Raw genomic sequence first — 18,274 nt, 5'->3', positions numbered from 1 at the left:
ACAGAATGAAAACGTTCAACTGCTGTAATCAGTAGGAAGAGAATCTTCTTGTGTTCTTGCTTACATGTGGGTTGTGGTGTTTTTTTTTACTGGCTTTGAACTTTCATTCAGGTGGGATTTTTGTCAGAATTCTAGAGTTAAAAACTTCACATCAAACCACTAATTTGGGGTTCTGTATAACTTCTGGTTTCTATGTCTCTCCTGAATTTGCACTGTTTCAGCAGCGGTTCTCAACTAGGAGTACATGTACCCCTCGGGGTACGCAGAGGTCTTCCAGGGAGTACAGCAACTCATCTAGGTATTTGCCTAGTTTTACAACAAGCTATATAAAAAGCACTAGTGAAGTCAGTACAAACTAAAGACACACAATGACTTATCTATACTGCTTTATATACTATACACTGAAATGTATAATATTTATATTCCAATTGATTTATTTTATAATGCTATAGTAAACATGAGAAAGTAAGCAATTTTTCAGTGATCGTGTGCTGTGACACTTTTTTTATATTTATCTGATTTTTGTAAGCAAGCAGTTTTTAAGTGAGGGTGAAACTTGGGGTACCCAAGACAAATCAGACTCCTGAAAGGAGTACAGTAATCTGGAAAGTTGAGAGTCACTGTTCTATTGTAATTTTAAGGTGGTGTTTAAGAGTCTGGCAGTAGGTGGCGTATTACTACTTGACCATATTTGGGAAGAGCTAACTGATAAATATAGATGCTGGTTATTGGTAAGCCGTTGGTTAAGATTGCCTCGTTCATTTCTGCCATTCTAGCAGTTCTGGAATGCTATGTGATTTATTTATTTCTATGCCAGGAACCTGCTTTAACAGGGATTGACAGTTTTCACACACTATCTGTTCCCTTTGTCCATGAATGTGTCTTGCTTTTCTCATAATTCCACGCAGAACACTTACATGTTTTCTTAAGTGGATGTTTCTTCTTTGATAATGTCCCTTTCAGTCATGCGTGAATTAGTTTGTGCTTTACTGTATCATAATCTGTAATCAGTTGCTTTCATCAGGGAAGATGTCTTTAGAACATACTTAAAAAACAGGCATTGTGTGCGATTTTTTTTTTAAATAAATAAAATGCTGGGTTTGTTTAAAAGATAGATATTTGTATGATCCACAGGATTTTCCTAGTGAGGTTGTGAATTTTAAGAACGTGTATGCAAGTTAAAAGTTGGAGAGGAGCATTTCTTCAACCATTAATTCATTTTGAGTACGGTGCTGTGTTGGAAATAACTTGTCCAGACCTGATGGGGATTAAACACATACTAAATAGCTGATGTGCAATGTTTCTTCCTACGGTTGATGGTTGTAGTGTTTCCCTTCCCTTCCAACTACAGACAACTAAACTGAGAATCAGGGACCCCTTTGGTGCCAAATTCTCATTTTGACATACCGTGAAGGGAAAAATTGCACATCCTTCCTAAAAACATTAGATTTATTTACCCAGTATGCGTCAACTGCATTACTCAAGAGATGGAGTGAAACCAAGTTAGTCCAGACCAGTGTGATTTTACTTTGAAATTTCAGAGACGGTCATGCTATTTCTGACTCACAGAATACTCTAAAGGAATATGGCTAGGTCTTATTTTGTTTTTAACTCTTATAGCTACCTACTGTATAAAAATCTACTGAAAACATAAATACATATAGATGCATTCTGTTCTGTGACAGAAACAAAGTTAACCTTCTTATGGCAGCATATCTTTACATTAAGCAATACAAACAAATCAAACCCCTTAATATTTGAGTGTCTCTAGTACCAACCACAGTTTATTAATTGGTACCTCTAGATGTCCATGTAAATTATCAATAATTTATTGTGCATGTAATTTTGAAGGTGTGTGTGTGTGTGTGTGTGTTTGGTGATTAAATTGATGACTGCTCCAATATCGTATAATAGGCCTGATTATTCATGTATCTATGAAGGAAATAAAATATTTTTCCTATATTTAGTTTTAAGACTCGTGTATGGCTTAAGCCCTAGCTATGTGGAAGAGACTCTAATTTTGTGTATGCCGTATTTGCTTTTAAGAATGCATCCTGGTGTGTTTGAAATAAATAAATAAAAATAGGTTTGACTTCAACAAACTTGATTGGATAATTGTGTGACCCAAGGTCCATGTTGCTCGCAGAGCAATGTAGTTTTAAATTACTCTTTTTTTACAGTGCTTTTTAAACTAGAAAGGAAGCCGTAGGATAAAAGGTCTGGTTCTTAATCTGAATTTTTAGAATTGTCAACATAGTATTAGCCTGGAGGTAAGACGATGCATGTCTAAGATTTGGTTGCAATGATTAATATTATTATAGTGTCTCAAAAGACATCCATTAATCAGTGGAAGCATCTACAAATTGGGAAGTATCAATTCTTGACAAATAGTAATTGTTGCTATGAAGTTGGGGCTGGCCGTCTGTTGCTATGGTTTTTAGTTAGCTATTATAAATGGGTGGTGGTGGTGGTGGAAGAGGAACACCCAGCTTCTGCTGCCTCTCCTCTCCCTCAGACCCCTGTTAAAAATAAAAACTAGATTAGTTCCATCCCTAGGTATCCTCTTTCTAGAATGAAATTCAGGGGTTTTTTTTTCCCCCCCCCTTTGGCCTTATTTCTGAAGATCATGACTTCCATGTGTGTGCTGCACCTTCTTTACTGGCCAGTCCCCTTTGCATATGAATCCACAACTGAACTATAGTCATGCAGTTCCAGACTGTTAAAATATTTTCCGCATTATAGTACAGACTTCCTGTTTTTAAAGCTTATCTGACCCTCCTGAGGGAAAGATTAATATAGCTATGGTCACATCCTGTGGCTATTGTCATTTTTAAAAAGTCTATTGAATTTTCTGAAATCTTTGAATGTAAAAGTGATTGATGCACTAAAAATGTTGAGTGCTCTAGTCACATTTCTGATCTTTCCAGTGCCTTTAATAAACCCAGCAAGTTTTTGTGCATATCTGTTTGTTTAGTATTTGCTACGTTTGGTATGTCAGGAAAATCTCCCAGTAAAGGATCTGCCCTATTCTGGAGAGATTGTAAAGGAAGCATTTGGCAGTCATTTCCTTTAGCTTGTGAGAATGAGCATGCTTTACATTATAATAGTTTAAACATACCGCAGGCTGTTGATAGAGGTATCATATTTTCCATTTGCAAAGTTCCTTTATATTTAAAATCTTGAGGAGAGATCAGGGTAGCTTTCATTGTTTGTTTAAAATTGCATTGATAAAATAGTTGAAAGAAATGCATTAACTTCACTCCTTCTCTTTCTGCTTCTATTTTAATCAGAATTTCATACTTCCAAATGTTTCCTTTTTACTTAAAAAAAAAAAAATCAACTAAAGCTAAGTTAGTGCTGACATTGCTCATCCTTTGATTAAAAGCCAATATACGTTATTTAGGTAAAACATTCCTTTACACTTCTTTCATTTTGTCTTGAAAACTGTCTGTCCAGCTGTCTTTTTCTTCTTGTTTTTAAAATGGCATCTTCTAAAATAAAGTACTTTTGTTCAAGAGAAGCTGTAGTTTAAAGCAGAAAGTTACTCAACAGGTTGGTGTGTCCGTCTTTATCTGTACCACAGACTCAGAAGCTTTTAGTTTTTGTTTTCATGTTTTGCGTTTACAGTGTGCCATTTCTTGCTTTGGAGTTTCCCAGGGCAGGCGTTTTCAGAAAAAGATTGTTTAACTTCTATATTTGCAGCTAAGTAGCAGGGGAAACAAACCAGAGGGAGAAATACTATGTAAGTTAATTTCTTTGATTTGCAAACATGATCTTATTTGCTGAAATATCTATCTATCTAGCCTAGTTTGTTTTGATTTCTTGCTGTGGAAGCTCCAGCTGGGGTTTCAAGTTGTCTTTTCTCACCACTTGCTTTCTAGTAACTTGGTCAGATTCCCCCAACTAAATTTATTACATTTAGCAGATACCTAAGTACATAAGGGACCTCATCTTAAACATCCTGCCAAGTCCCTGAGTTCCTCAGCTCATTCATCCATATGACCCTCTTTGTCATTTTAGCCACAATTCTTCACTGAGTGAGAGATCTCTCTTCCTAACTGTTTTGTCCTTTCAAAGTGCAATTGTCTTGGAACATATATCCAATCTGATCTCCAGTGAATTTTGCACTGTAAGTGGAAAATGTATTTTAAAGTGTGCTTCCTCTTAGTAGGACTTCTTAAGGCACCTTGAAGGGTTTGTTTCAAGCTTTAGATCGCTGGCAGAGCTGCATACCTCAGAATATTACCATGGAGAGAGCACTGCACTTTGGAGGGTCATGGCTTGACTCTTGACCATGTAGAGAACTTTGTGGAAGAAATAATAATCTAGGATGTATTGTAGATGATTCAGGTGCCTCCCCCGCCCCCTTTTTTAAAAATTAAAATGGTTTATTAGAGAAAGACAGGGTTCTTAGTACCCTTGCACATCTCTCTAAGGTACATTTAAGACAGCTGCTAGTCATATTTCATAGGAAAAAGCTCAGATAATGGGGGAATAACTTTATCCCCAATTCTCTGAACTGCTGTGTGGGTAGAACTATTGAAATACTTCAATGTATTTGGTTTGTGAAACTGGTTCTACGACCTGTCTAGACTAGAAGAAAAGGTATGTTACAATATGTTGGCTAACATGCTGCAACTGACACATTTGAATCTGCTCCGTGGACATGTCACGATGGTGGGTGAAACTTTGTTGAGTTAAAGCATAACAGGGAACCTAGGCTTTAACTGAAAAGCATAGTGTAGCCATGTTCTAGCTTCACACCATTTTAAATCTTAGTTTAGATGAGGCATGAGACTTGAAGATAACTCATGTGGTAGCTTTGTTATATTGATGTGTACTTCCTGGAGTCTCTTGGTATACTATATACTGTAACCGTGTTTTTTGTTCATGGATGTGTGTACCTGAAAGCTGGTTACTCAGCATGCTAGTTAGCTATTTTTCTTTGGGTAAATAGCTGCTTACTTGGGCTATTTTTCTTTCAGATTTGGGTTTTTTAAAAAAGGCAGTTGCAGCTGAGAGCATGTCTGTGAAGTTTAAGTCCACAGACTCTTATAGTATAGCTATAAATCTCAGAAAGTAGAAGATTACAATCTTAAATTATAGTGTTCTGGTCAACACTTCCATAACTTTGAAACTGGATTAGTTACCATACTTTAAGGGCATAGTGTATTTTGAATTCAGACAACTGCTTAGAATTGTGGGTGAGTGCTTTTAACTGTAGGCGTGAGAGTGTCCGGGGAAGGACCTCAAAAGGTGGACAAGATGGACAGACTGTTATCCCAATAACCAAAAATTAGTATTTGATAAAGGCTGAACAACAATTATGGAAATTCCTTGTTTAATTAATTCTTATGTACCTTAACAGAAAGGTCTTTTGCGCCGAATTAAGTTTTAAAACTTGGTACAGATTGAACCTCTCTAATCCGGCACTCCCTGGTCCGGCAACATCCGTGGTCTAGCATAGGTGCTGACTCCATGGGTGCTCTGGGGCTGGAGCACCCACGGGGAAAAATAAGTGGGTGTGGAGCATCCACCAGCGCCAAGCTCCCCCCTCTACCCCCTCCCCGCCACCTCTTGCGTGCTGGCGGCCCTGCGCTTACCAACTCCTCCCTCCCTCCCATCACTTCCGAAGTGCCACGAACAGCTGATTTGCAGCGTTCAAGCTCCGGGAGGGAGGGAACCTGGGTCCGGCAGCTGGGACCCCGGGTGAGGGGCCGGTGGCTGGGATCTGGAGCTGGTTTCGGAGCCCCTGGGCAAGGGGCCAGTGGCCAGGCCCCCGGGCGGCAGCAGGGCCCCCAGGGAGGGGGCCACGCTGGGCACAAAGTCTGGGGGTGCTGTAGCACCCCCCGCACCTCTATTTCCTGTGCCTGTGGAGACCCGCTGGCTCTCTGCATTGACCTCCCGTGGTTTGGCAAATTCTCTGGTTTGGCACTGGTCCTGAGGGTGCCGGACTAGGAGGTTCAGCCTGTAGTGTGTAAGATACCTTGTCAGTATCCATAAGCTCTCTGGTGAAAGAACTTTGTCCTCTTGTCCTTCCAATGGCAATAATAGGAGTAAGTAAAATAATCACTTATTTTTATAAGGAGATTTCTGAGATACTCAGATGGAATTCATGTACCAGACCACCCTCACAGTTCTTTCTACACAGTCTGTACATTAGTAATTGTTTCAATACTTCTCACAGGTCCTTAAGCCAAAGGTAATAGCACTTTGCCTGTTAGCTCACAGGTAAATACTGATACATGATCACTATTGATATTGCAAAATGTTTCAAGTTGCATTTTCCTCTCAGTCTTCCCTTTCTCTGAGTTAGGAGATGATGTGAAATCACATTCTGAACACTCCACACTGTCACGATTTTCAAACACTCCATACGTTCCATATTCAAACAGCAGGTGACAGTTATGGCAAGATGAGTGCTTGGAATGTTTAGGAACAGAGAGGTCTAATTGGCTGAAAATGAGGTTAGGATTCACTTGCGGTTCTGGGATTTCTACCTGTCTGGTAAGGCCTTCTTTCTCAGAGTATCAAAGTGGTGCCAAAGTTAATGGTTACTTTCAGGGTTTTTGTACTGGGTGTGCAAAGGTATAAGTACAAAGCGAGAGGTATTTTTTCTGTATTCAAAAGCTGAAATTTAAAAAATTCAGTTATTTTTAAACTGTAGGAATGCAAGATAGTGAGTGGTTTAACAGGTGGTCTTTTCCCCACATAATTAAGAATGCTTTTTAAAAAATGAAATTGTGGAGGCTCATAATCCATAGTGAACACAGGTGCCATCTGGGAATTCTAGGGAGGTAGAAAAATGGTTTCTCTAAAAATTGGCTGCTGTGCACTAAATTAAATAAATAAATACAAAAAGATATTTTAGTGTGCCGGTTTAGAAACCGCCTCTGCCGTACAAGCAGTCCTATTAGAGATCTAGCCAAAACATCCTTCCATCTTGCACCAGAGATGGGACTCTGATCATGTTTTAGCAGCTCCCAAATTGTGCTATGGCCTAGGACAAGACCACGGCTGAAACTGTGTTAGGCTGATGATACTGTTGAAACTAGGTTCCCCATAGGTGTAAACAAGATCATAGCATATATGTATGCAGCATGCTGTGGCTCAGTCTACACTAGTAGATCGTGCTGCCCCCCCCCACTCCCCTTGTCCTCTTTACCACCCCTGGCACAGCTCCACTGGCAGCATTACTAGTTTAGACAAGATTCTTGATAACTTCCTGGCATTTCAAGTTCTCTAAAATTGCTCAGTATATAGACAGCAATACCTAGCTCTTAACAAGGCCTGTGAAACCATCTACCCTCAGCCTTCTTTATACTAAGATCCATTACTGACAAATGATGAAGAACGTAGGTCACTTCTGGCTCACAAAAACAGGATTGAAAAGAGTTTGCTTCCTACAGTAAATAGTGCCAGACTTTTCAACACCCACTGCAAAACGCATGCTGATGTAGTGAGGTCTCTAGTGCACTTTCTGTGGTTTGGATCTGTTGGCACTAGTAGCCAAGCCATTTCAAACATTAAAGTCTGCAGTTAACTGCTGTAACGAGTAGTTTTTTGTCTTGTAATATTTCTGCCTTAGACTAGCTGTATATTGGGCTTATTTTTAACCATAGATCTCCAATTGTTGTTCTTACCATTGGGAATGTACCAAGTATTAGTATGGGTGAGAATTTTACACCACCTCTCCCCCCCCCCTCCAAAAAAAGGGCGGCGGTGGGGGGGGGGAATGACCTGCAACAATGCTGGTGCAGTACCAGCAGTGGTGTGAACAACGGAGAAACCCTGGCAAGAGAGCCTGGTGTAGATAAAGTCCTGAAAAAGCTGCATTAATTAAATCAATTTTCAAAAATAGGTTCAGCTTAACATGGACGTACTATGTTATGCTTGTTGCCTATATTAGCCAGGCAAAAGAACGTTAAACCTTCTTTCAGAAGACAGTCAAGATCAAGTTATTCTTGAAAATGGGCTTAATACACTTTGCTTGGTACAGTTTACACTAACCAGACAGTGTGTGAAACCCGTTTTTAAAAGCAAAAACTGGACTGTGTAGGTGTAGAGTGCTTTTAAATATTATATGGCAAACCTTTTAGTTTTTTATGTTTAAAAACGCATTATTAAAATTTTCTTATGTGATCTATATGATCAAATCAAGTATTTTCACGATTAGTTTGCCTGCCAAAGCATATATTTATCAGGTAGGTTTTAAACAGCTTCTTTGGAGCAGTTTGCCTGGTAGGTGGGTGAAATATTTATGCATACCCGATGATGGCTAAATCTATCATAAGGAATTTTGAAAGCAGTTGTACTATAGATCTTGTGGCCTTGGGGTATATCTGTATTTCATGTTTTTCAAATTTTGTAAAGCTCTCACAAGAGGTTATGAATTATTTGTGTCCTATGAAGTGTGTCTAGAAAGCAGCACCTTTATAGTCCTTTAAAAATACACTTTATGTCACTCTGCCCTGTTAAGTGCTTGATCTTTCACAAGCTGAAGCACATAGGTGCAGTATACAATGTTAGTGTCCACGGAAACAAGCAAAAGTTGGGAAATTGGAAGGTAAGGCTGACTTTCCAGTTATCTCAAGCAGTGTGAGAGACACACAGAAGACAACACTTATACAATAGCAGGAGTTAATGACAGGGTGTCAAAGCCTTATCTTTGAATTTCCTAGCTTTTGTTGGCTTGTGTCACAACCGTAATGTTACTTAAACTAGGTATTCTATTTAATTATAATGCTTATAATAAAGTCAGATGTCGGCTCACTTGGCTGCATGCTTAGGCCTGTAGAATGCGGAGTTGCTTTGCTTGTAACTGCATCCGTTGTCTCCTTTCATTATCTGTTAATGGTACTCAACATGACAGGGTTGTTTTGATAAATGGAGACTCCTGTGAAATCCGGGCTGGATTTTGCATGGATTGGAGTTGTCGTCTTTTTGCACAACACTGGGAAATTATGCAAACTTGGACCAAGGACAGCAAATGAGAAATAATCTATTGCGTGAATCATAGATACTACAGACTGAAAAGATCTATTTGGTCATCTAGTTCCTCTCCTCCAGGCTAGTGCAGGATTAATGCCCACAGGATATTTTCTAATGATTTTGTCTAATGTAGGAGTGTGATGCTTTATAAAAAAAAAAAAAAAAAAATTACAGCGAGCTGTTCTTGTGTATATTCTTTTAAAATCCCTGTTTCCCATTTGCAGATCTCCTACCTTGAATTTTTACACTGTGTAGTTTGAAAAGCAATCTCTTGACTGGTTTAATATATTGTGCCCCCGCCAACTGAGAGAACTAGATTGAATAAAAGCTTTTGGCCTCTTGTAGAGAGTGGGTTTGGGGGAATATGAAGAAGAAAGACAGCACCTACTACAAAATAGTGTTTGGGTTGTTATAAGTTTAATTCTCAGATCAGTTTTTCACAAATGAAACAGAATTGCCCTGAAGGTGAGTGCTCTGATCACTGTACATGATCCTTCGCAAGCAGTTTTATTTGTCCGTCTGTAAAATGGAGATAATGCTTCCCTCGCTCACAGGGATGTTATGAGCATTGGTCAGTTAGTCTGTGAAACTTGTTAATACTTAGAACATAGTTAACTCCTGTCACCCAAAGGTCTCTGATGTATAAATGGAAATTACTAGACCCATTTTATAGATGGGGTAACTGAGGCACGGTGAAGTTAAGACTTGGCCCAAGATCCCACAGTAAGTCAGTGGCTGAGTCAGGAATACAACCCAATTGTCCTATCTTGCTCTTCTCACTGGACCATGTTATTTCTGTTTTGTTTGGCATCTTTCATGAAAACTGAATCCAAAATGCCTTAAAGGATTTTCCAAGGTGCCTAAGTGATCAGGATTCCTGCACCTAAATCACATAGATGCCTTTGAAAATCCAGCTAAATGGGACATATTTCATGTAAATGGAACTTAGCTTTAGCTTACTGCAAGAAAACTCTTTTGGATGTCATTTGAAAGCAAACATTTTCTTAAGTGGGCACTGGAGAAATAAGCTACTTTCCATGGTTTGCTATGTATCAGGCCATACTTGATCAGAAAATTGAACTGAGAATAAATGCACTGTGGTTGCTTTGTACTTGTGGATTGATTTCAGCTCTGATGGGTGTGGAGCTGTCACAAAGCCACTTGGTTATGAAGTTTATTTTCAAGCAGCACATTTCCCCCTAGGATGGGCTCCTGTTGAGACGCTAATGTACAATGGATCTTGCAACAGAGCCAGCCTTGCACTACACACCACCTTCAATTTGTATTGATCACAGCAGCCTTTCAGGGTGGCAAGGGTGTTATACTTCATCAGCTATTTGTACATTAGCTGTGTTGGTGGTTTTGGAAGCCATTTCCAGCAAGGACAGAATTTAAAATTATAAGGTTGTACATTTTTATCTTGAGAAAGACTTGGACCCTACAGTGATGAACACCATATAAATGCCTATGGAAAAAATACAAATCAGAACACAATGTCCAATATCTGGGGGTAAAACAAGGCCGGGGACAATACTTGACATTCATGGGGGCTTGATATAGAAAAAAGGAATCATGAACTTTGGTTTGACATCTTTTTTTTTTTTTTTTTTGGTGTGTGGGGGTTGTAAAGCAGTACTGAGGTGTATGCATCAGTCATTTAGTTAAAGATAAAACATGATTACTATATAGCTAAGTCTTTTATTTGTTTGACAGAAAAGATATTGTGTATTGCCACCATTCATGGACTGCATAAACAACTTCTTTTTGGTAGTCGTACATTTTATTCTGAACTAGAGATCTAAAGGGCTGTGCTCCAAAATGAAGTTGGTCGTTTCAGGCAGCTGCGAGATTTTATTATTATCGCATTAAGCGGGAGTAGGGGGTGATACTTGAAGCTGGCAGCTAAGTATCACGTTGTTTAAAGCCGCATGGTAGGAGTGTGTATTTATTTCTTCATTATTAGATTAATTTCAATAAAATCAAATTTAAAAGGTGCCTTGCTTAGCAGATGTAGCTTTAGTCTCTTATGAAAAAGGGGAGTGGGGGTTGGAGAGGATTTTAACAAAATGGCTTACTGGTTGAATAAACTACAACAAAATCCTTGTATAGAAATGTCTCTAATGTGACACCAGAGAGGCGTCTCTCTCTTATCCATCCTTGGAACAAATGCTCTGTGTGTGCTTCCCTCCACCCCTCTATTTTTTTAATCTGCATTTTTTCCCACCCCCTGTGTTTTGATCTGCATTTGTAGATGTAAGGAGGTTTGTTTCATTAATATTCCTGGCTGCAGCTCTAGGATGTGAGCCGCTGATCACTCCCAGGGATGCTTTGCCTCTTTAATATCTTGCTTGCAGATGCATTTTCTAGCTGACCACGCTATTAAAGAGCTGCCATCAATCACACAGCTCGGTTCCGGCTGGGCTGAGTGGGGAGGAGGGAAAGGATAGGCAACAGCATCAGCCAGAAGGAGAGTGGAGGTGCGTGCTTGCGCGGGTATATGGCCAAAGATGTATGGAGAGCAGCACAAGTAGCCTGGAGAACTGAGGGGTGTGTGTGTGTGTGTATATATATATGTAAGGGAGAGGCAGGCACCACCACCAAAGACAGAGCAGAGAGCTGAGTCTGTGTATTGAAGTGTTAAGCATCAAGCATCAAACACTGCCTGAGACTGGAATGTGTGTGTGTTGAGCCTGTTTCGTGGTGTAATTTGCACTGGAGGGATAAGCAGCAGAGGCAGCCTGAGCCTGCTCCCCGTGTGCCTGTGCCTGGCCAGAGCTGCTGCTGCTGCCGGACTCCGCTCCGGGTTTTCCTCTCCACCGCCTGTTGTCTTTTGGAGGCTGTGCTTCTCTCTCTTTTTTTTTCCCTCCTCCTGGTGTCTGGGCAAAAGAAAAGAGACTGGGTCACAGAGGCATGTGGAAGTGTCTGCAGCCGAACAGCTGAGGACTCGGAGCCTGCGAGAGGGGGAGCAGCAGCACAGTGTGCATGTGCTGAGGGGAGCCAACCGCAGCAAGCCAGGGGGTTTCGGGCTGTGCACCCACTCGGGCAATGCTGCTCTCTCCTCCGCCTGGCCCAGCCACTCTGCAGTAAAGAGGGGGCCTCCTTTTGTTCACCAAGTGCATTTCTCCTCCTCCCCCCCCCCGCCTTCCTCCTTTCCCTCCCTATCTTCCCCCTTTCCTACCTGCCTGCCTTCCCTCCCTCTTCTCCCCCATGGGCCTTGCATGCCCCTGCCTGTTGTTGGACACCGCAGCAGCCCCCGTCCTGCAGGCTCCGCAGAAGAAACACAAAGTCCGCAGGGGTCAGTCTGTAGCCGCTGCTCGGATTGCAGACAAGTTGTGTTTGTCCGGCTCCTCCAGGAACTGCAAAGCTTAAAAGCCCAAGGCTGGCTGGGTGAGTGTGCAGCGCAAAGCAGGCGGGGGGAGTGGGCTGTCGTGTGTGGCTGCTGAGATGGACAGGAACCTTGCACCCTGTCCTGGCTGAAGTCCTTGGTTGCTAGGGCTGCAGCATTGGACTCCTGTAAGTGGGCTACGGTTGAAGGAAGTCAGACCTGCTGCAGGTCATGTTATGGGTGTGAGTCCAGAGAGTGGGTTTACCCGCTGGATTATTTACTGCTTGACTCTGGAACTATAGTTAACGGTCCATGAAAGGCACTACACAAAATGAAGTTATATGCTGAGGAGAATATTGAGATGGTCACCCTACTAGTCTTAACATAGAATAATGATGATAATAAACCACTCTGGCTGTACAACAGAAAACACCTGGATAGAGAAACTCTTGACTTTATTCATTTATTTTTGCCCTCTTGGACATTCCAGATTTTCAAGGAAAGTTGGATCAACGTGGTATGTGATGTGGTAGCTTTTACTGGCCCAGAATGCAAGCTCAGAGTGCTTTAAGGCCACAGGTTCCCCTTTCTCAGGTGAATGTTTTGCTTTGTATGTGTTTAATCTAACAAAGTTAGCTAAACAGAGCAAACATGTTGATTCTAAACTATTTTATGCAAGTGAGGGTGAAGAATGAAGTTTCCTTGCTTGGTTGAAAATCCACTTCCATTCCACTTGCTAAGATGCAGGAGTGTCTTGGAATGCCCTTTAAATTTTAATTGGTACAGTGGTTGGTGTAAGGTTCTTTTATAATGTTTGCTGAAATCCTGTTCTTAAATGAAGTGACAGGGAGACCTGCTTGACCACTTTCTGTTTCTTGAGAAAGAAACCAGCTCTACTTTGTTTTACAATCCGTTTTTAAGCTTTTCTTGAGTACATGTGGCATTACACTGCATGGGGTATTGTGTGACTGGATGGCTTCCTTTCAGCCATATGGGGTTCTTTTTTAATTGTATGTGAATGAAAATGGCAGTTGACAAGGAGGCTAATTTTTTCATTTAAAATTAGTCAGATTTTTTTTAAAAGACTTGTAAAATAAGTAAAAGTTGAGAACAGAAACACAACCCTTAATCCGTGGAGTCTAAATTTAAATATTCTACATTCTAGCAAAGGATTCCTTCTGGGAACTCAAAATTAAAGTAAATAGGATTTAAAACCCTACAGACAGGGCGCGTTATTTCAATGTAAAGCCATTGATCTGTGGGCAATTAGTTCCAGACTTGCAGCGCAATCTGCATTTTTGTCAGATTTTTGTTCTTAAAGGCACATGTTTGAATAGCTATATTGCCTAGTAAAATAGCACAAGGCAGACATTTTAGATGCTTTACAGCAAGTTGAAGAATTGTGTGGGAGCAACATTTAAAAGCTTTTTTGTTTTTTCCCAACCCTGTAATTTAGTAGTGTTTAAACTATGTTATAAAGATCTCTGGGAGCAGTGAAAGGTGGTTTTGAGTCCAGCACACTCAAGTGCTTATTGTACTCTGGCAGGCTGGGTGCTTGGCAGCCAGTTTTTGAAATGTTATTTGATCTGGCTGCATGATAGAATTGACTAGGATTACACCATTTTTTTCCCCCTGTGGCTGTTGAAAGTGATGCATCAGCGAGTGCTGTTCAATAGCATATTTTAAGACTTAAACTGCATGTATTCACTTTAAGCAGTTTCCAGTGAAAGGCAGTTTAGAATTTCTCTTGTCTTGTGGTTAGGATTTATGAATTGAGGCAAGGGCTGACGTAATCTATCCCACTTCCTTTGTGTGTTTTTTATAGTAGATAGTGTTTTTTTGTTTTACTTTAAATAGCTGTGACTGTTTCTCAAATACTTGCATATCTTCTTTATGCTGTTGGCTTTAGTATAACTAGTCAACTTGTTCCTAAATTATCCATCTTTAAAGATACTGTTCTTTCAACTTTCACTGAAGTTCAGCAAATAGCTTGTATATTATGTGGACTAGTTTTTTATTTTAATTAATGTAACTATCTACAGCTGTTATGTCAGAATGCATTGACTTCCTTCTGCAGTGTAGAGTATCATACACTAGAGGTTGTAAAGAATTGCTTGGTGGATCCTCTAACTCCCTCCTTGCTCATTTTTATTCATGTGATGGGACAAGACAGCCTTTTGTTTCATAGTATCAGTAGCTAATAGCTCATTTGTGAGAGACCTTTTGTTTTGGTTTGGGGTGGCGGGGGAGGAAAGAAAACAAGAAGCCATGTATTAATAGACTTCTCATAAACCTGCCTGTTTTGGGGTCAAAGGGTTATGCTAGTTCTTCTTCGAGTGATTGCTCCTATGCATTCCATGTAGGTGTGCGCGCCGCGCGTGCACGGCTCTCCGGAACATTTTTACCCTAGCAACTCCGGCGGGCCGGCTGGCGCCCCCTGGGGTGGCGCCGTCATGGCGCCCCTTATACCCAGTCCTCAACTGGTGTAAATTGTCACAGCTCCATGAACCCAATAAAGTTACCTTAGTTTACATCAGCTGTGGATCTGACTCGGTAACTTAATTTCATTATGGATTATGTTCAGGGTCTAAAGTGATTGCGTAGATTTAGGTGTAGCATGATCTTGTGTGTAGAAACACCGTCTCTGTCGACTGTTAAATTACTTGATTGGGTTCTTTTAGTAAATTCTAAATGGGGCAATGCAACAAGGATATGAGGTTTGTCAATCATGCCTTAAATATGCTGCCCCTCACAGACAATGCATTGCTTCTTCAGTGAACCCAGTGTGTTTTTTACTAAGGGCTTGTCTACACTTGAAATGCTACAGTGGCAGAGCTGCAGCCCTGTCGCTGTAGCACTCCTGTGTAGGTATTACCTATGTTGATGGGAGGAGTTTTCCCGCTGATATTAGGTAATCCACCTCCCTTGAGAGGTGGTAGCTAAATCCACAGAAGAATTCTTATATCAATCAAATGCCGTCTACATTTGGAGTTAGGTAGGTTTAACTATGCCATTAGGCGTGTGGATTTTTCACAACCCTGAGCAATGTAGCTAGGTTGACCTAACTTTTTAGTATAGACCATCTTTTTTTGGTTGGTCAGAGCACACATTAATTCTTGTATATGGCAGAATGTTCCTGGAACTGAGAGCAGTTTGTGGTGATAAGAGTATGTAGGCTGAATCGGAAGCAGGAAGAACAGTCAGTAAAAGCAAACGTGTGAAAGCTGTTTATACATACATCTAATGTAGTGCCTTTATCTCAGACCCAATTAACTGATAGCAAATAGAGTGAAAATGCAGGTGGTAGAGCTGAATGTGTAGTGAGGCTGTGGGCCATTAACATTTTGGAGAAATAATGAATGTTCATCAAAATACTAACGGCTTTTACTCTTGTGTTGTTCCTAATTTCCCTCCTGTTCACACACGCAATCTTCTCACCAATGTTTGGTGCTGTAAACTCTGTTCAGATGGCCTGTGTGACAGTGATGGTCCAGATACCTCAAGTGGAGGACAGAAGATTGAAACCCCACAAACAAGCAGTTAAAGCAACTGATTGTATACTGTACTACTGTACTATAAAATATATCAAGTCTTTTATGAACCCTTGTAATGTTCTGAACTTCGTTGCCATCATAAGATGTATATAGACTGTGGTTATGAATCTATATGTCTGTGCATGTAGAAAACTGTGTTCATAATCTCTACCACAACTACACCTCACACCAGGGCGTTGAGTAGTTAGCGAGAACAGGCAACTCCAGCCAGGTGTTCATGTGAAACCAACTTCAAGTAATAATCCACCATCCTGCTCAGGAAAATACAGTGATGGACCAATAGAGTTAATGGAAAGACATTGAGACATCCCTGGCTATCAAGTCAAGAGGGAATTTCCCCACTCTGAATAAACATAAGTCACCATGGACTGGGGGTGGGGTGGGGAGCCTTTTAAAAACAGGCTTGGGACTGATTTAAGCTTTTAAAATCTAGACATTGAGGGACAGCCTCATAATTGAAGGCTGTCTGTGAAGGCTCAGTCCCTCTCCTGTAGCTCAGGGGTATGATGAGAAATTGACTTAAGGCAATAGATAACTTGCCTTAGAAAAGGGATTTTTATCTAATAAGAGAGCATAAAACCTGAGGCTGCGTTTTTGGGTTTCTCTGTAACTTGTATATTTTTTATTTCCCTTACTATTTTATTTTTTAATCTGATTTTTCTAGTAAAGAAACTTTTTTTATTTTATTTTTCCCGCAAGCAGGTCTCTGGTGTGTAAACTATGGAGGGTGGGGGCCAAAGTAGGCTGATACCTCAGGAGTGGGTTTCACATCTTTGCAGGTGATGAACCAGAGGGAAACGGTCCAAGTCTCTGGTAATTAAGAACTCGGAGAGGAAGTATTTGGAGAGACTTGGGACTGGAAGGGCCGTCGGTGTCACCCTACAAGGTGTAACTAGCTTGCAAGGGGGGGGGGAGGTATAGCTCAGTGGTTTGAGCATTGGCCTGCTAAACCCAGGGTTGTGAGTTCAATCCTTGAGGGGGCCACTTAGGGATCTGGGGCAAAAATTGGTCCTGCTAGTAAAGGCAGGGGGCTGGACTCGATGACCTTTCAAGGTCCCTTCCAGTTCTAGGAGATTGGTATATCTCCAATTATTACCTTTATTACCTTTTAAGAGTCAGGGTGAGACCTGGTGCTTGTAGGCTGGCTACTGGGGAATTGAACCATACATGCACAGCACACAAAGGCCACTAAGATTTACAGGGCAGGTGGTGACAGGACCCCTTACTGGTCTGGGTAGTCCCCAAAATGCCACAGTGGCGTAGTTGCTGCAGGAGTTGCACCCCAATATCAGCAAACTGAGGTGCACACTCCAAACTCTTGCTGAACGAACCCTAGCAGATTCAAAAGTGACAGAGCAAAGTACAAGCTTACAATTTATTATTTTCTGTTTATTTTGGGTTAGGGAAAATACAAGAAGGAAGGAGGAAAATGAGCTGGTTAATCACTGGACAAAATGGATAAAAATCAACTTGGGAGCTTGTATTTGCAATATTTCTCTAAGGGGAAATATTTGTATTCCCTAAAGGGAAATCAGTAGAGGATCTGAGAACTTTGCACATTGAGCCTTTTAAGCAGAGAGAGGAGGGTACAGGTGGAATTGACCCAGTGTTGGGACACCAGCCAGGCCTTTATTCCTGGGAGGCAGCTGCTAAGGTAGAGCTGACCAAATTGCAATTCCACAGGTGGCTCATCTGAGGCTATAGCAGTGGCTCTCAAACTTTTTTTTACTGGTGACCCTTTTCACACAGCAAGCCTCTGAGTGCAACCCTGCTCCCCCTTACTAATTAAAAACACCTTTTAATATATTTAACACCATTATAAATGCTAGAGGCAAAACGGGGTTTAGAGTGGAGGTTGACAGCTCGCGACCCCCCAGGTAATAACCTCACGACCCCCTGAGGGGTCCCAACCCCCAGTTTGAGAACCCCTGGGCTATAGGCAAAATGCCCAATGAGGTTTTCAGTAGGCTGGTAACCTGCCTACTCTGCAGCGAGGAGGCTGGCTACATTATCTGAGTGCTCATAGTTCACCAGTTCCCTCTGTGGGCCCGAAGGACATACAAGTTCTCCCACAAATCACTGGGAAAGAATCAGTGTCTCAACTTACTGCAGCAAAAGGACCTCGGAATATGCTCCCTAGAAGTCCCAATCTCATAGGTGAGTACAGTACCAGGGATGACACAGTAACTCAGATATAGTTTTGTAGACCTTCAGTGAAGATGTACCCTTAAGACAATGAAGCAGGAAAATGGATAGTTACACAGTAGTTATAAGAACTAAAATTAGTGTAACTTGTCATACCTGGGACATAAAGCCCTATGTAGGGCCACGGTTGTTTAATCTTCAACACTGATGTGTAAATATCCCAGGTAACCAGAGGTTGAACCTGGGTCAGTTATTTTCA

At 41.1% G+C, this 18,274-nt stretch overlaps 1 protein-coding gene across 8 annotated transcripts in view; it reads left to right on the top strand.

The window, feature by feature from the left end:
* Positions 1 to 18,274, top strand: part of RERE (arginine-glutamic acid dipeptide repeats) — a 449,440-nt gene that overhangs the window by 68,190 nt on the left and 362,976 nt on the right. Inside the window, exon 1 of one of the 8 annotated variants that reach the window (XM_044996652.1) lies at positions 6,466 to 6,507. The exons of 5 other annotated variants lie outside the window; for them this stretch is intronic. The gene's annotated coding sequence lies outside the window, so the exon portion shown is untranslated. Of the gene's footprint in view, positions 1 to 6,465; positions 6,508 to 11,406; positions 11,469 to 11,874; positions 12,379 to 18,274 lie in introns of those variants that run through there. 2 more of the 8 variants (XM_044996651.1, XM_044996650.1) reach the window with 2 other exon arrangements.

The sequence above is a fragment of the Mauremys mutica genome, chromosome 21 (genome assembly GCF_020497125.1).
Source record: "Mauremys mutica isolate MM-2020 ecotype Southern chromosome 21, ASM2049712v1, whole genome shotgun sequence".
In the NCBI taxonomy this organism is placed as follows: Eukaryota; Metazoa; Chordata; order Testudines; family Geoemydidae; genus Mauremys; species Mauremys mutica.
This window is presented reverse-complemented; position numbering and strand designations above follow the sequence as displayed.